The sequence below is a fragment of the Lissotriton vulgaris genome, chromosome 10, assembly GCF_964263255.1.
Source record: "Lissotriton vulgaris chromosome 10, aLisVul1.2, whole genome shotgun sequence".
Lineage (NCBI taxonomy): Eukaryota > Metazoa > Chordata > Amphibia > Caudata > Salamandridae > Lissotriton > Lissotriton vulgaris.
The window spans coordinates 998,232,517-998,248,124 of NC_141698.1; positions in this window are offsets into that span (position 1 = coordinate 998,232,517).

Genomic DNA, 15,608 nt, shown 5'->3' on the forward strand with positions numbered 1-15,608 from the left:
GAGGTTCTGCATCACCTCTTCACCCTGAGAATTTTATTAGGATTTCGGCATCACCTCCTCACCCCAAGAATGTCATTAGGAATTCCGTATCACCTCTTCACTCTGAGAATGTTATTAGAGGGTCTGCATCACCTCTTCACCCTGAGAATGTTATCAGAGGTTCTGCATCACCTCTTCACCCTGAGAATGTTATTAGGAGTCAATAAAAAGATTTAAAAAAAAAAAGAGAATGTTATTAGGAGTTCAGCATCACTTCTTCACCCTGAGAATGTTATTAGAATGTTATTAGGAGTTCTTCATCGCCTCTTCACCCTCAGATTGTTATTAGGAATTCAGCATCACCTCGTCACCCTGAGAATGGTATTAGGAGTTCTGCATCACCTCTTCCCATGAGAATGCTATTAGAGGTTCTGCATCACCTCTTCACCCTGAGAATGTTATTAGGAGTTCCGCATCACCTCTTCACCCTGAGAATGTTATTAGAGGTTCTGCATCACCTCTTCACCCTGAGAATGTTATTAAGAGTTCCGCATCACCTCTTCACCCTGAGAATGTTATTAGAGGTTCTGCATCACCTCTTCACCCTCAGAATGTTATTAGGAGTTCAGCATCACCTCTTCCCATGAGAATGTTATTAGAGGTTCTGCATCACCTCTTCACCCTGAGAATGTTATTAGAGGGTCTGCATCACCTCTTCACCCTGAGAATGTTATTAGGAATTCCGTATCACCTCTTCACCCTGAGAATGTCATTAGGAATTCCGTATCACCTCTTCACCCTGAGAATGTTATTAGAGGTTCTGCATCACCTCTTCACCCTGAGAATGTTATTAGAGGTTCTGCATCACCTCTTCACCCTGAGAATGTTATTAGGAGTTCAGCATCACCTCTTCCCATGAGAATGTTATTAGAGGTTCTGCATCACCTCTTCACCCTGAGAATGTTATTAGAGGGTCTGCATCACCTCTTCACCCTGAGAATGTTATTAGAGGTTCTGCATCACCTCTTCACCCTGAGAATGTTATTAGGAATTCCGTATCACCTCTTCACCCTGAGAATGTCATTAGGAATTCCGTATCACCTCTTCACCCTGAGAATGTTATTAGAGGTTCTGCATCACCTCTTCACCCTGAGAATGTCATTAGGAATTCTGTATCACCTCTTTACCCAGAGAATGTTATTAGAATGTTATTAGAATATCAGCAGTGCCGGAATCATGGCAAAACGCAACCATAGTTATGTTTAAAAAAAAGGCAAACCTGAGTTGTTACCATCGTCATTTAGGCCGATCTCTCTAATCAACAGCAACTCGAAAATTTACTCAAAAATAATGGAAGGCCGACTCGTGCAGGTGATCACCCCGCTGTTCTATGTACATCAGCATGGATTCATACCGGGCCGGAACACATCTGATCATGTCAGACGTTCCATTGCATTACTGGACTGGGCACATGTTACAAACTCTCCCCTCGGGTTGATCCTGTTGGACGCCGAGAAGGCGTTCGACAGGGTCTCCTGGGGGTTCATGTGGGCCGTCCTGAAGTGGAAGAGATTTCCAAAAGAATTTATACAGGCGATCTGTGCGATGTATTTCTCTCCAAGAGCGCAACTTCGTATTTCTGGCCAGCAGACACGTTTTTTCCCCATCACTAGGGGCACGCGACAGGGGTGTCTCTGTTCACCCCTGTTGTTTTCCCTGTATCTCCTGGGGGTTCATGTGGGCCGTCCTGAAGTGGAAGAGATTTCCAAAAGAATTTATACAGGCGATCTGTGCGATGTATTTCTCTCCAAGAGCGCAACTTCGTATTTCTGGCCAGCAGACACGTTTTTCCCCCATCACTAGGGGCACGCGACAGGGGTGTCTCTGTTCACCCCTGTTGTTTTCCCTGTATATAGACCCCTTCCTCTCTAAAATTGAGGCTAATCAGAGTATAGTACCGATAAGAGCTGGTAATACGTCGTATAATCTGTTAGCGTATGCAGATGATATAGTCGTTATAACATCAAACGTCTCATCTGCCTTTAGGGAATTTAAGGAATTAGCAGGGCACTTCGGGGCAGTATCGGGCTACACGCTCAATGTCTCAAAGACCCAGGTGGTCCAGACACCTGGTATGGTAATTTCTGATGCCCCATTTGTTCCCGAAGCCATGTATTTAGGGGTGCGTATAACCTCCGCAGTGGACACCATTCCGGATCTAAATATCCCACCGGTTATAGATGAAGTAAACACTAAATTAGAGCGACTAGATAGCCTGCATTTATCTTTATATGGACGATGTAGCGTCATTAAAATGTTAGTCCTTCCTAAGTTTTTATACCTGTTTAGGACCATACCGCTTTTGTTTTCCCAAACAAGCTTGACAAGGGCAGATAGGGTCTGTTATAGGTTTTTGTGGGGTTATAGGCGTTCACGTAGGGCAGACCAAATGGATGTGTCTTCCCCGTGATCGAGGGGGTTGGTCGGTTCCCAGTCTCGTTATATGGGGCATTCTGCGCTCAATGCCGGGACCGTGCCCTTCAGAACATACATCTCCGATTTATTCCAATTTAACGTATATCCCGAGATCTTGCCGTGTTCATCACAGAGAGTCAGGAGTGCTGGCACCCCACGTTCTGGGTCCGTTAGGTACACCAGCATATCATCCGCGTAAAGGGAGAGTCGGTCCTCCCAGCCTTCCGTCCAGTGTATTCCTTTCAGTAGTGGCGTTGTTCGTATCAAAGTTGCCAATGGTTCTAAAGCAATTGGAAAGAGTAATGGTGAGAGGGGGCAACCATGGCGGGTGCCTCTCCCCAAAGGGAATGTTCGTGAAATGTGACCATTTGCCACCACATGTGCAACCGGTTTAGTATACAATAGCCTGACCCATGCTATAAACTTGGAGCCGAAACTCAGACAAGCAAGGACCTCCACGCGACTTTTTAGGTTTAAAGCATTTTTTATTAAGACAAAGAATACGGGGAAGGGGAACAGGAGGTCAGGGTTACATACGATACATTAGAAAAAAGAAGTGCAATATCAGGAGCGTAGTTAAGAAGCAGTTCGTAGTCCAGAGGAAGAGCATTGGCTGATGAGAGGACAAAAAGCAACCTGTATCCCCGTTCTGAGCATATCCAGCCCCCAAGTCGAAACAGAGGAAGCAAAGAGAATAACCCAAAAAGTCACAACCCAGCCCCTCCCGGAACCCCTGCCCCAAAAAAAAAAGAAAACAACTCCCCAACTCCCCCCAACCTTCCGTCCAATGGCCCACTACCAATACTGCCCGCCCCTAAGCCGCACCCCGAGTCTATGTAGCCAACCCGTAATGGAGGGGACAGTGGTGGTGCGCCAATGGATAAGGATATTCTGGACCGCAGACCCCAATGCGATGGCGATCTGCCTACCCCTGCGAGATTTCAGTGGATACATCAAATCATTAGGGAGGCCCAGCAAAACATACGCCGGGAAGCGCGGGAGCTCGATTTCAGTGTTTATCCACCTCGTCCAGAACCTCCTTCCAATAAGCGGCCAGCAAGGGACAATCCCAAAGAATATGTGAGAGGGTCCCCACCTGCCCGCAACCTCTCCAGCACCCCCTGTCAGTAAGCCTATGCATCTCACACAATCTCTCTGGGGTGTAGTACCAGTACGTGGACACCTTGGTAAACGTCTCAGTGAGGCCGGTATGGTACGCAGAATGTCGTGCCCGGTGTGCGATCTAGTCCCATTCCTTGTGGCTAAGTGTTCTGCCCAGTTCCCTGTGCCATCGTTCCCTCCCTGGGTTATAATAGTGGAACGGCGGGGGTTGTAAATGCTTGTAAAGATCAGTGATCAATTTGGCATCGGAGGTGCGGGTCACCAGCCACTGCTCATACGGTGTAATTTGACGGTCGGCGGTGTCCCGCACCTGGGGCTGGAGGGCCCAATGACGGACCTGCATGTAACGCAGCCGATCCAACTCCGTCAGGCCGAAGTCCTGCCGCAGCTGCTGAAAGGGAACCACACCGTCAGGTCCGTAGACCTGGAAGAGCGCCCTTCAGCCCGCTGTTCTCCAGTGCGAGAAAGCGCCGGGCTCCATCCCTGGGGAGAATTCAGGATTACCCACTATGGGTGTAAACGGTGAGGGGAAGGAGGAAAGGCCCCGAGCCTCACAAACTGCATCCCACACCCTCAAGGGGACCCGTGTGACAAAAGAAGCGTATAGGTTGGGGGGACGATGAGCACGGCGTAAGAATGGGACCTCCTACAGAGTGCGGCCAGCCACCGCCTGGTCTTGAAAAAGCCAGTGCTTGTCGGACTCCCATCTGCTCCATTCTACAAGGTATCGTAGCTGCGCCGCCTGAAAGTACTTACGGAGGTCCGGAATGCCGAGGCCTCCTGCTTCCGGGGCAAGCGTGGAGAGGACCCTCTTCATCCGCGGCTTGCGGCCTTGCCGAACAAAGCGGGAGATGTCGGCCTGCGTTTGCCGAATCCAGCCCACTGGAGGCTGGAGAGGGAGGGCACGAAAAAGATATAATATCTGGGGCAAGACCGTCATCTTAACCGCCGCGATCCGTCCTAGCCAGGACAGCAGGCCCTTACTCCAGCGGCCAAGCTCCTCCCTAATCTTCTTACTAAGAGAAGTGTAATTGGCCGCCACCATCTCCAGCAACGTGGGTGCCAGTAGGATCCCTAGATATGGTACCAGGGACGAAGACCACTGCATGGGGAATAGTCGCTGAAGGTCCCTCCTAGTGTCCGCAGCCAAAGACACATCTAGAGCCACGGATTTGCTCATGTTCATTTTAAAGCCGGCCACCCGTGCAAAGGCATCCAGCTCCTGGATGCAGGCTGGTAAGGACCTCCTGGGGTCGTTCAGGGTCAGCAGGACATCGTCCGCATAGAGGCTGACAGTGTGAATGTACTGGCCCATCCTAATCCCAATAGCATCCGGGTTATGGCGGATCCTTTGGGCGAACGGCTCCATGTAGAGAGCGAACAAGAGCGGAGAGAGGGGACAGCCCTGCCTCGTGCCGCGCTCGATAGCGAAACCACGGGAACTACACCCGTTGACTTGCACAGACGCCGAGGGATACTTATAGCAGTTGAAGACCATTGTGCGGAATTTATCACCGATTCCCAGTTTCCTGAGAACTAGTTCGCAATACGGCCAATGAACCCTATCAAAGGCCTTCTCCACATCAACTGACAGCAACATCCGCTCCCCGGGGATCCGCGAAGCCTTCTCCAAAACGTGCGTCACCCTCTTGGTGTTGTCGACCGTCTGCCTGCCGGGCACAAAGCCAGCCTGGTCCACCTCAACCAGACCGGGGAGGTGCAGGGCCAGCCTGGACGCCAAAATCCCCGTGTATAGCTTGAGGTCGACATTCAAGAGCGAGATAGGCCTATACGAGCCGCATAGAGCCCGGTCTTTTCCGGGTTTCGGGATCACCGATACCGTCGCCCTCAAGAGATCCGGTGGGATAGCTCCCGGGTCGGCGAAGGAATTAAACAGCAGAGTTAAGACAGGGGCCACAATCGGGCTAAAGGTCTTATAGAACAAGGACGTGTAGCCGTCCGGGCCCGGAGCCTTCCCGTGCTTTAGCCGAGCTATAGCGGAAATCACCTCCTCGACGTGAATATCCCGCTCCAGGTATTCCGCCTGAGCGGGGTCCAGTGCCGGAAGGGGCACCGACTCCAGATAGTCCTCGGCGACCCGTGGCGAGGAGGGCTCTGCAGCGTACAGCGTTTCGTAGAAGCTGCAGAAAGTTTCCGCCACCTCCGCATCCCCGGAAACCGCCACTCCGTCTGTACTCACAAGTTCCTTCACGACGTTACGCTGTTGCGCGACCCGAAGCCGATGCGCCAGGAGCTTGCCGCACCTGTCCCCCCCAGTGTAGTAGGCATGTTTCAAGCGCAGGGCGGCGTATTCGGCTCTATCCAGGTCCAACGCCGACAGGAGCTTCCTAGCCGCTTTCAGCTGCCTCCAAACCCTTGGAGCCCCCGTACGGCGGTGGACCTGCTCAAGCTCCCGGACCTGTACAGTCAGCTCATCCCTCTTCCGTTGCCGCTCTCTATTTTCCGCCGAGGAGATGGAAATGAACTCTCCCCGAAGAACCGCCTTCAATGCGGCCCACTGTGTCGCTAGCGAAGTGTCGGCATTGCTATTGTGTGTCTGATAATCCCGTATGACCTCTTCTATACGTTTCACCACCGTCTTCTTGTGTAGAAGGGTGTCCCTAAGGCGCCACATCCCCCGAGAGGGGGAGGCCGCCGGCCAAGCAAACGCGCCTGTAACCGGCGCGTGGTCGGACAGTGATAGGACCCCAATGTCCGCCGTCGTAGCGGCGGCACGCATCGGCCCACTAACCAGAAGATAATCCAACCGTGCATAGGTTCGGTGCGCATGCGAAAAGTAGGAGTAGTCCCTGTCTGTGGGGTGCATGGAGCGCCAGAGGTCGTGTAAGTCCATGTCTGCAATTCGGGCCTTCACAGCCTGGGAAAGTTCTCCAGTCTGCGGGAACCGCTGTGCTGACCTATCCAGTACCGAATCAAAGACGATATTAAGGTCCCCCCCAAGAACAACATGGCGATCGGGAGAGGCAGTGACATCCACCAGTACCGAGTCCAAGAAACGTTCCTGATGGTCATTCGGGCTATAAACGGAGCCAACCGTAAACGCTATGCCTCCCAAACGGAGGCGATAGGCCAGAAGCCTCCCCTTCTGCTCAGCATATTTATACAGCACCTCCCCCCTAAAGGAGCGCGCTATGAGAATGGCCACCCCCGCGGTCTTGGTCGCTGCAGAAGAAAAGAACTGGGTAGGGAACTTAGCAGAACGCAATCTATGGCAGTCGCGGGACAACAAGTGGGTCTCCTGCAAAAGGCAAATGTCAGCCTGCGTCCCCTCAAGCAGGGACAAAATCGCCCTGCGCTTAACAGGATTATTCAGTCCCTTAACATTAAGGGTCACCACATTCAGGGACGACATGTCTCCCAGGGACCAGGAACGCTATGCTGCGGGCAAGGAACCAGAGGGCGGGGGGCGCGGGACGGCAGCGCGGGACAGGCCAGAGCAGGCCAAGCGCGGACAAGGACAGCATCGGACGGGACTCCCCCAACTTCAGAACAACACTCAACCCCACCCAAAACACACCCATGGCAACTAGCCAAATGAAAACTCAAACAACCCATTGTCTCAGTCAAGCCCCAAAACGGGCAAGTCCGTAGAAAGTAGAAAAGTGGACGTCCAGCCACTCACCTCAGCCCGCCCCCTCCCATCCCCCCCCAGCCCCAAACCTGGCATCGAAGAAGCTATGTCCATCTCCCCCCGGAGTGAGTCTAGGCCGTCAAGGCCACGCCGTTGGAGTCGGCCAAGTTCTCGGCTGCCGCCCTCAGGGCACCGGCCATGTCCGCCCTGATAGTAGGGGAGTCAGGACGCCCAGCGCTCGCTGTAGATCTTCTCCTCGCTGATCTCCGCCGGCCCCGTCTCTCTGATCGCCTCCACGACGGTGTAGCTCCATCCTCCTCCGTAGCCGTGAGTCCCAGGACACCGCAAATGTCTTGCAAGGAGCGTAGTTGATGCAGCACTCCGTTCCAGCGAAAGATTAAGCGAAAGGGGTGCCCCCAGGAGTATGGTGTCTCCTGGTCACGCAAGAAGTCGGTAGCAATCCTGAAAGACCTGCGTTTCTGCAGTGTGATGGCGGACAGGTCCTGGTAAAGCGCAACAGGCCGTTCCCGGAAAGTTAGCGGCTGTTTCCTGCGGGCTTCAGACATGATGCGCTCCTTCAGCGGGAAGTCGGGCAAAAAAGCTAAGATGTCCGGCGGGGGCGCCGATGACTGGCGTTGTCGGCCAACTCTATGGGCCCTATCGATGCGAATAGGAAAGTCTGCTGCCTCCCCCAGGATCTCCCGGAACAGGTCCTGCAGATAGCCCACCAAATCAGTCCCTTCGTCTGCAGATGGCACGCCCCGCACTCGAATGTTGTTCCTCCTGGACCTGTTCTCAAGGTCCTCGGAGTGAGCCTGGAGCTCAACGCACTGCTCCCGGAGGCGGAGAACGTCCTGTTGTAAGTGGACAATCTCATCGTCTCGGCGTTGAGATGCCGTCTCCACCGTCTCAACCCGTTCACCAAGGCCCTCCACCTCTCTGCGGACCTCCCGGACCTCGCTAGCCACTTCCCGCTTCAGCGTCTGGAAGTCTTCTTTGAGGGAAGTGAACAGCTCCTCCATGAAGGATCTCGTGACAGGGGGTTCTCCTCCAGATGCGTCCGCCGAGGCCCTGGAAGACCCCGGCGACGGCTGTGTCCTGTCCCGTAGCTGCTGGGCCCTGCCGAGCATGTCCGGCAGGGTACGGTCCCCCCTTCTCGAGCCCCCTCTTCCAGTCATCCCTAGGGCTCTAACCGCGAAGTGGGTACAGGCCCGCCGCTCCGGGGAATGCTCAGCCACCAGCGCGCACTCGATGTGGGAAGCTCCTGTCGGGTCCGGGGGACTGCGTCACAGACGACAAAATGGCGGGCCAGTCCATGCGCTACCAGCCGTGGGCGCCCAGCCGAGACGGTAGCTGGAATCTGAGCTGGGGGGCCTCGTCCATCACACACCACAGGGAAAGAGCCGTGCAGGGGCGGAGGGTGCAGAAATCCGCCGTCAAGAGGCTCCGGGGAAGGCCAACAACACCGACTCCTCGGGGACAAAATGGCGGCTGGGTGGGGCCAAGTAGATCACCCGTGCCCGGCGACAATACCAGGGCACCCCAGAAGCAGGCAACCGGAAAAGTAACGCAGCCAAGGCCACACTGTCACTCAGAAAGGCCCGGGGAACCTTCTCCGATTCCAGGCCGATCGCTCTCCAATCCTGGGATCGGGTCCCCCAGTGGGCAGGGTGCCACCACCTCAAGTCCAAGCGCCAAGTCGCGCAGCCAAAGTCCTCCGCGTAGCGTAGCGGATCCTCCAGTCCGCAGCTCTCCCTCGACTCCGCCGAGCTCCGGGACTGCCGCCGGTCAGATCGCCAACTTTCAGCACTAGGCCCAGCCGAGGCGCATGGACAGCACTCCGATACACTCCGCCTCCTAGGTGCTCCGTCGTCCCTCGATCTTCGATCGGTCTTTTGAGGCGCTTCCACCTAAGCGATTAGGGTCAAAGCGGCATCAATGTGTGCGCCCGGTGCTTCGCCACACTCCTCTCGTCCGCCGAGCTTCAGCGGGGGGAGAAAAGCTGAAGGAAAGGGCCCGAGCCTAGTTGGGCCGGAGGAGCTGCGGGAGGAAGCGTCCGCTCACCCCGCCATCTTGGCCACGCCCCCCCACACGCGACTTTTTAAAAGTATTTACAGATCCATAGCTTTATCCAAAAATACTTGAAGAAAACACCCGGTATGCTGGAGAAAGTACCAATTATTGAATTGATCAAGAAGAGAAGCAGAATAGGAATATTGTATCAATATATAGTTTCTACTCTTCCGGATGATCTGACAGTTCAAAGCGCTAAGTGGGAATTGAAATTAGGAAGGGCTGGTATTGATTTAACTTCGTTGTTAGAACTTGCTAGTCAGGTTATTGTGTCAGGCTCACTCAAGACTCAAAGCTATATGGCCATGTTAGATTTATATTACACGCCCGCTAAGATTGCAAAGTGGGGTGCCATAAAGGGCAATGCTTGTGCACGATGTGGGCTGCTGGCAGCCGATGCAATACATTTGTTTCATTCCTGTCCATCCCTTTGTGGGTTTCTCGATGATATCAAGCGCTTTATTAATGGTACACTTAAGATTAGATGTCTATTGACTCCGGCACTTGTTGTTGTGTTCTATCTAGGACCCCGATCAATATTGTGACCTCATGCCCCTATACGGCTATAATCAATACATATCCCTATAATGGCATAAACGATCAGAGCCATATTTCAGTAACTCGTCTCTGCAGCTCATGACAGTCCATGACACAGCAGAAGCCACTTCCTTAGATTCCTAGATAACACACCGAGTTCTTTCGACATCTCAAACCCCCCAGCAACCTGGGAAAGCCTCGCTTGCTTTGTTTTGATTAGTAATAGAACTCCTGCGAGCACTGTAAGAACGTCCAGTTCTTAGTGACATCTTTATTGATGTCTTATGTCCAAAAACTTACGTCAAACTCGGCACCTTTCAGGTATAAATATACCAACGTTGCCTTAAGCAAGCACACAGTGGTGGTGAATACTGGAGCAGAACAGCTGTCCCTTGCAGAGCCCAGCAGATGCGAGAAGCCCACGGACGCTGCCCCTCCTCCTCCTTGACGCGCTGAGAAAGACGCTGTCTTTTCTCCTGCCGAGAAAATCCAGCTCCGGCGTTTCCAGCCTACCCTTGCGGGTAACTGGGATATCGGGTCCTGAGAGAAGATACCAGACCTCCTGCATTCTATTCCAGAGGTGCGGTGCTGTCTAAACCCTTAGAGAGAATTCATGAAACAAACTCTTGGCAAAACCAACTTAACTTAAACTTCTACTTACTTACTCCCTACCATGTATTAGGCTTAGGTCAGGTACACCGGGGTAGGCATAGTTAGAAGCACCAGTTAAGGTCGTTAGCTAATGTATATATGAATGTATATATTTTATTCATTTTAACCTTCTTATGGCTAAGAAACCATATCAATGCTTTTACAGTATTATTTCGTAATACTCCTTTTACTGTACGCACTTTTCATAATAACAAGTTTTGCAATTGTGGCAATTCATTTCTCTTGCATGAGAAGGAAGACTGCTCAATAAATAATATCTTTTATTGAAAAACGCCCGTCTCTCTATTCTCTGCATCCTGGTGAAAGTAAAATCTGCACAACTGACTGAGTGAAATAGCTGTCTATTGTTTCACACGACTCTAGAGATTGACTCTTATTCTGAGGAGCAAAGTTGTCATGTTTATGCGGTTGTCGGAAGCTGAATCCCTTCTTGTCTGAGCCAGGGAAGCTGATCACTTCCTATTCAGTCAAGAAAGTTTCCAGTGACCTCTGAGCTAGCTGGCGCAAACCTAAATTAAGTCTAACATAGTCAGTAGAGACCTAGAAGACCGCACTCCTACGTCTACACTGCTGTTTATGTTATTCCAATGCGCAGGGCCTATAGGGAAAATAGGAACTACACTACATGGTGCCCAACGTTTGGTAAGGCGATAAAACTAACGCAAGACGTTAGAGTAACTCAGTTGTGCTTTTTCACACAGACCCTTTCTCCCGTAAATACTCGAATAGACGTCTGGAGTGGGTGAAAGGTTAAAACCCGCCGGAACTTAGTAGGAAGAGATTCCTATGTAAAGTTTCTGGTTTAGTCAACGTTGAAGGATACAGTGTTCCAAAATATTGTGCACCTAATCTTTGTTTCCTTGGAAACCTGCTCTGCAAACCTTCATTAATACAATGTCAGAAAATGGCAATAACAACGGAACCAATGAAGTCGCAGTAGACGCGAATCAACAGGGTCCCGATGTTACAGGGATTAATGAATCGGGTGCGATTATCATCCCGGCAAACATAAGAAAATCTATAACTTCAAAATTTATAGAAAACGGACTGACATCATTTTCGTGATAGAGGCACACGAATATCGGCAGACAGAGGCATTCTATTCTTTGGATAAACTTTCCAGCGGCAAACGCTACAACACATAAGTTTCACTATTACAAAATAGAGGAACCACCGGAAGAGTACGCTCCTTTTGAGGAGATTGAAATCCCATTAAAATACCAAGAGCACCTGCTCTGGTTTAAAGGCGCCCTAAAACATAATGATCACATCACCAGGCTCGGTCCACTAGGTAGACCAGGAGCAACATGGCCGGTTCTTGCCAGCTACACACCACATCCAGACATTGAAAAAATGTCAAGAGAAAAACTTTTAGCACAGCTAAAATTACTGATTAAAATACATAGACAGTTAGTCCAATATGTAATGTGGACTGCAACAGTCCAAACAACTGTTAATGTTCCACAGCTGACCCCTCATCAGGGGAACACAAATAAAATTACACCACAAAACATACAATCATGTCTTGGAAAAACTCCTGCAAAACGGGAACAAATTCCTTTCTGGTTAGCACAGAAAATTACTCAAATAGAGGCAGTATTTCCGAATACTACCCCTATTGAGAAACACGGAATTCTGACTATCTGCCTTCCAATGGGGGTCGCACCACATGTGGAGGACTGTGACATTTGGGGTACAGTCTTTGCTTCAATTTACACAAAAACACATGGTGTTCCGTCCATGGCGGTAATACCGGATGTGCTAAAACAAATTCAGAATGAATACGGTCTAGAACCTGCTTTAACTCTTGGTATGAAATTACTGAAAGACTTCAAGCAGGTCTCGGCTATATTATTAGCCAACATAAAAGGAGAAGCAGCATCTGTGGCGATCCGCCAGAAATTGAAAGAAACAGATATAACAGATCAACCAATTGAGCTTTCCAGAATCATAGAAAAATGCTATGAAGAATTAGGTAGAGATAGTTTGGGTGGGAAACCAGTAAAACCCCAACTACTCGAAAATCCTGAAAAATTATTTATTAAAAATAATCTAAACACTCCTAAAAAGAGCTGGGATGGAAATAAACAATCCACTCCCAAAGAAAAAGTTTTCCAGTCCAGAGGAAGGTCTCCTCGACGGAGGGAAAGAACTCCGACTCGAGAACACCAGTCTCCCCAGAGGGAGCACTCTGAGAAAAGATATAACCTTAGAAATAGGGATAACTTGAAAAAGCCTGATAGATATCAAAGTATTGATACACGTCCCTCTCGATCTTTTTCGCAGAAATCGGAAAGAAGAGGACGGTCAGACCCAAGGGAAGAGCACACCAAGTCCAAAGACAAGGAACCTACTAAAAGTAAAAAATTACAATTCCCAAGGAAGAAGGTAGCCAGTATTAGAGTAATCGAACATGCCGAGAATACTGAGGACACAGCTGAAAAACGGAAAGTAGGCACAGACAATGCTAGACAGTGCAGCAGAAATCACCATAGCTCGCAAGATCCTGATGAGTCATCTGGAGACAGTGGACACGAATGAATACATTCAGGTAGAAACTGCAGACATCAGAGTTAGCGAACCTCATAAGATATACGAAATAACACTGCGTATAGAGGAAGATAAGACTAGAAAAATAAGGGGTCTATTTTGGGATAACCTCTCAAAAGGCAATGATATCCTGTTAGCCGAGAAAGATTGGCCCCCAGAGTTTGTCAGGGAGTGCCCTTATGGCGAAGAAATGATTATGCCTGCCTTCTCAAATCACATTCCAATTCACACTAAATATATATATGCAAGGAAATGGGCAGTAGCCCAGGCACCAGCATTATACAAAAATCATGTAGGATGGGATGAGGACTCTCCTCCTCACAAAATCCAGTTAAAAAGTCAACCGACTGCACAAAGGCAGTACCCAATTAAGCAAGAAGCTAAAAAACAGGTCAGGTAGATTTTAGATCAACTTGAATACCAAGGGGTAATTGAAACATGCACCTCTCAAATGAACAATCCTTTGTTTCCTGTCTCCAAACCAGACAATTCCTATCGTCTAGTCTTGGACTACAGACACCTTAACTCATGTTGCAAAACATTTGCGGTACAAAATTCGCACAGTGCGGCACTAATGAATAACATAGTTCGCAAAAAATACAAAACGGCATTAGACATATCGAATGGGTTCTTTTGCCAAAACATTGCACCAGAAAGCAGATACTTGACCGCTTTCTAAATAATGGGGTCACAGAAAAATTTCTGTAGGCTCCCACAGGGATTCAAGAACAGCCCATGACTATTCTCAGCCAGAGTAACAGAGTTACTACAAATCTATAATGATGAGGCATTATCTTATGTCGATGACATCTATCTCACAGACGACGACTTGGATACTCACTTGAAAAGGGTGAACACCATAATACTTGGGTTCGCAGCAGAGGGTTACAAATTCAACTTTAAAAAGTCAAGAATTGCCCATCTAACAGTCTTATTCTTAGGATACGAATTATCAAGTGAAGGAAAAAGCCTAGCGGACAACTTCTTAGAGAAGTGCGCTGTACTCCAAGCACCAAAAACGCTGAAGAACTTACAATCGATTCTAGGCTTCCTTAATTTCGGAAGAACTTACATTCTAAACTACGCAGAGAGGATTAAACCTCTCTACGAATTAATTAAACCTGATTTTAAACCAATCGACTGGACTCAAAAACACACAGAAATTTGGAGATCACTGCAAACAGACATGTTTGCGAAAACAAAATTAGAAACACGTGACAATACACGCAACCTTGTAATCCGAGTCATCCCAGGAAGATGCGGATTCACGTACCTGACCTCTAATGAGGGAGAAACGGTACCAATAGCTTACAAATCACATTTGTACACACAAGCAGAGAAAACATTCAGTCTCACAGAAAATACTGTAAAGGCAGTGCAAACTGCTATAGCGAAAGAACGAGCACTAGCACAAGGCAAAAGGATCACTGTTCTCACAGCAGAATCCGCCTTCGAGGCACTATTCAGCCCAGTAAACCTGCCTACAGTGTCACTGGATCCGAAATGGATACAGTGGGAAAATTCTCTTGCTGCAGAAGACGTGAAATACTATTTTGCCCGCACATGAAAAAACTGAATGATTTAAAATATATAAAAGAATATCCTCTGCCAATCGAAATTCTCCCTCTAGAACAGTACTCCTGTATAATCTATACAGACAGATTTGTACAGCATTACAATGTAGAAGATAAATCCTACGATGCAGCCTGCGCGATTATTAAAGGTCGCTGGCTCTGCGGTAAATTCAGACCGAAAATAACAAAAACTGAATCACTGAGAAAATGTTCGGCTCAGCGAGCTGAAATCAGATCCTTAAAGATGGCGCTTGAAAATGCAGAACGTGAATTCCCGACACTAATCGTGTGCGGTTCGCATTTTTGCGTCAACTCATACAATAATGATTTGCAGAGCTGGGTTCAAAATGATTACAAGGATGACACAGGTGCCACAATTAAGCATAAGATGCTTTGGAAACAAGTAGTTCTTTTACAGAAAGAACTACAAAAGACTCACGTGATACACACTCTGAGTCATCGAAGTGTTGGCATTCACGTTGCAGGGAATTCATTGGCTAATACAGCCATAGCGGAAGCAAGTAAACCGGCTTCCGTAGCCGCAAAAAAGCGTTCAGAAAAATACATAGACAGGAAAACCATGCTGGCAGTAAAAACGTCTTCAAAAGGCAACTGTGCAGCATTACCTGTGAACTATCCACTCAATTATGCATACGTAATTGATGCAAACTCCATTCCTTTTGCTCGAATCCCTGGAGTGGGGGATAGGGTAATTCCAAACACGAATCGGAGAAAGTTATTATTAGCAGACGCACACATGGGTGAAGGTCCAAGGCACAAACAGATGAAGGAATCTCTGACCGAATTACAATCAGTATACTGGTGGCCGGGGATGAGCCTGCACCATTATAAATTTGTAAAGAACTGCCCAGACTGCGACAGAGACCGCAGTAACGAGTCAAGCGGAGTAATGCCATGGCCATGTATGAAGGTAGCATAGAGCTATCTACACATGCAATCCAGTGTCCTATTAATTGTTTAAGACTAGATTCATATAAATGTGGCCCCAGCGCTCGGCTTACGCCAAAACTGTT